Source organism: Silene latifolia, chromosome X (assembly GCF_048544455.1).
Source record: "Silene latifolia isolate original U9 population chromosome X, ASM4854445v1, whole genome shotgun sequence".
NCBI lineage: Eukaryota > Viridiplantae > Streptophyta > Magnoliopsida > Caryophyllales > Caryophyllaceae > Silene > Silene latifolia.
In genome coordinates, this window is record NC_133537.1 from 65152245 (window position 1) to 65156220 (window position 3976).

The window sequence follows — 3976 nt, forward strand, 5'->3', positions numbered from 1 at the left end:
GTTTAGAATATATTCACCTTGATAATGGGCTAGCCATACATCAAATCGTGGTGTATAGGGTCACAAAAGTGAAACCTCTTTTGTATCTTAATAAGTTTATATTCTTATTTAGAGTTTATGCACTTAATAGTCACAATTAAGTGCAACTCTAAATCCAAAAACTAGATTGAGTACATAATGACTCTATCTCTCAACATCATTGTTGCTAGTCGTCATATTCTAATCATCCTATGTATCAAATACAATGATGAAAACCACCACCGGTTTCTAATATTGACGAAGTAGTACTAGCAAAATTTATGTCAATCAAATAAACATTTAAAGAAGAAGGTCCCATTAGATGTCCCACAACTAACTTGTTGATTCTTCAATAATTTGGGGTAGTTTCCTTTCTAGCGTCCAACAATTAAGACAATGGAAACTTTATCGGTCGGGATTGATAGGTTTAGTATCGTTATTCTCAATAACTTTACTTTTAACATTACTTTGTATCAATTCCATTCTAATTTTACTTCTTTGAACTTCGTCCTTTTCTTAACGGTTTAAGAGAATGCTCCCACTCATTTCAATGAGTCTTTGCTTATAGAAGCAAAATTGAATTTCATGAAGACTACTCTTCAATTCATTTGTTTAGTCTTAAAACTTTCATTGAAGTGGTTGCGGTATTTTGGTCAATTTTGATTTCAAACAAATCTAGTTACCAAAATGATGTAACGTTTCAAAGTACTTAACTCAATTAAGCATATGAGAAACAATTCATTGTAAGTAGATATGTTAGTCAAGAATCAAAAACCCTTTTGATCACGAATAACTTTTATCTATACTCTTCACAAGAGATCCTTACAATGGATAATACGAGATTTTTAGAAGAAAAATTCAAATTTTGTCTTTAGTTACGATGTTCTAAAGGAGATTTGAATCAAAAATCGAAATGATATCGTATATGAATTGTGGTAAAGAAATAGAACAATATGATAACGGAATAGTGGAAAACTTAACATTTATCATTTTATTAATACTTGTAAATAACAAGTAAAGCATTTACATAGTGACCTCTACCCAACTATGATAAATGATACCAAGATCGAAATTCATATTAACTTGGGGCACGGTGTGCCGAAATACCCTTTATTAACATGACTCGGTGGATTAACTCTTTAATCGATTCTACTTTAGAACTCTTGGTCGATAAAATTACATTAATATTTATCTCTAGCCCGAAACACATCCGGAAATCGTCGTGAATACTTTCGTTGAGTTCAATCCAAATTTCGAATAAAAGTGTCCATGATCCAAATTCATATTAACTTAGGGCACGGTGTGCCGAAATACCCTTTATTAACATAAATTCGGTGGATAGACATTTATCACCCACTTCCCCTACCTAACAAGGTTTGTACCCCGGTAGGGCCGAGTGCACTCCCTCATGAAATAGGTTTTCATGGTTTCTACTTTTTGGTAAGGCTAAGTCTCAATTGTTTATTTTTAGCGAGAGGTCATGTCAATTTATTATCTATCACGTTTTAAGAGAACTAAAGCGGTGAACTACGATAATTGTAATTGACACGGTCGATAAACTCGATTTAAAATGCATGTTTAGTTATGGCGATTTAGCGATGCAAGCAACATATAAATAAAATGCAAAGCATAAAAATAAAATCCTAGTATGGCCTTCCTAAAATAGTAAATCTAATAAACTATTACAAATTCGAAAACCAACTCCTTTGGTCCCTTGAGCTTCGGTCTTGGCACGCATTTCAAGGCAACACTTTCTTTGAAGGATCGCCTTCTTGAATGGCACCGTCTTCAAGGTACTCCGGAATAAATAAATTACAAAATGAATTACATAATTTCCTATTATACATTTGTAATTAAAATAAAAATAAATCTATTAAATTATAAATCTATTAAATTACGAGATCACAATAATTACAACCGAATCGATATTCCCATACATTTCGGGTAATACCAATTAAAACAAAGGCCATACTAAGTAAAATTACATAATTCAAAAATTACATACAATTAAATTATGACAATCATAAATAAAATGCAGCATTATAATATGTATGAACATGCTAGATTTTATGCTAAATCGCCTTTTAAGAGCCAATATCGTATATTAATCGGTTTTTACGGATTTGCGTGATTTAACCTTTTAAAATCACAATAATTACATAAATTCATATTTATGTACAAGTTAATTACCCTAACCATCTTAGGACTCAAAATTAGTCTCCACTAACATTTTGACAATAATTAACCTTGATTTCTTAATATTGTTCATAAATGGACCTAAAATATAAAATTATGCTACAAACTTCAAATTAAATTATAAAAATTTCAAATAAATTCAAAATTTGAAATTTAAACTCATGAACATTCTGAAAAAATACCATGACACTCATAATATTCAAAACTTAGGTTAAAAATTTCGAAAATTTATCGAGAAAGACAATGTTGCGGTTTATCGATTTTAACAATTATGACCATAAAAATATGAGAAAAATATTTTCATCAACTTTTCACTTTTAGATCTTAAATATATGATAAAATGCAATATGTGACATTTTTCCTTAGTCATGAAGTATGTTTTAGCATTATTACTAATTATAGTCACTATTTATGTGATTTTTCATCAAAAATTCATAAATCATGCATAAAGATTTCATTATAGCCAAATATTTTACACACATCTTGTAAAATTTCATGTGACAACATACTAAATTTACATGACCAGATTCGAAATATAACTCATATTAACCTATTTACCCATTTAAATACGATTTTTACTTGAAAAATCCATATTTCGAGCAAAACAACTCATTTTATCATGAAAATTTACAGGATATCAGTAAATAATATATGTGAAAACATATCCAAAAATCACTGAAACATTCGAAGTTTAGCTAATTTTCGTCTAAAATGACATTTTTATCATAAAAATCACATTTTAATGCCAATATTATATAAAATGAACAATAAAATCCATAATAAACCAAAATGTCCTAAAAATCACTTAGGACCAGAAACTTTTAACATTCAAAGTTATTTTTAGGTTTATCTTCATAAATCCATATTAATTAGTTTTGTATGTTAATCTTATAACTCGGAAAAACTATAAACCGATTTGCATGCAAACAACCTAAGGCTCATGATACCGCTTGTTAGATTCATATAATCTCATTAATTTACATATTCATATATGTTCAAATTTATTTAGTCATAAAATATATTCTAGATCTTATGCATGCAAACTAAAATAAAAGAGATGGAAAAATCTATTTCTCACCATCTTATTTTCGGCCATTTGGGCACCAACTAGATCTCCTTTTTGTTAGTTCTTGAGCTTTCCTTATAATGGATGAACAAGGTTCAAATTAGAACCTCTCCCAAAAGCATATACCCAAGGTGTTACTCTTAATAATTAATAATATTATGAACTAGTAATATTATTAATCTAGCTTAAAATTGACCCAAAATATTTATTTTGTTCTCCTCTATTTCGGTTAAGAGGAGAGCAATTTGTGAGCTTTTGTTTCTCTAGAATTTTCACAAAAGTAGAGAGTAATATCATTTTCTTACACTAGAAAAATTTGATGAAGTAGTGAATGAATTGATAGAGGAAAAGCTCTCTCTTTTCTCTTGGAAAAACCGGTTGGAGGAGGGAGTAGGAGCCAATGCATGAGCTTGTTTTTCTACCCAAGAAAAATAGGCATGCAAGGCTACAAGTAGGGTTTGATCATTGTGTTTTCCACTTAAAAATAAAAACACAATATAAATCTAATACTCCCTCCTTTTTTTTCGGCACACTTAAATAAAATGGGTAGTCCATTTTATTTAGTCATTTGTCAATTGTGACATATGTGACATGTTACTTGATATTTGAAATTGTAATGTATTTTTAACATATTAAAAATCAACATACTCATAAAATATGTCATATACATAATCGACTAGTAATTCGTAATTACTT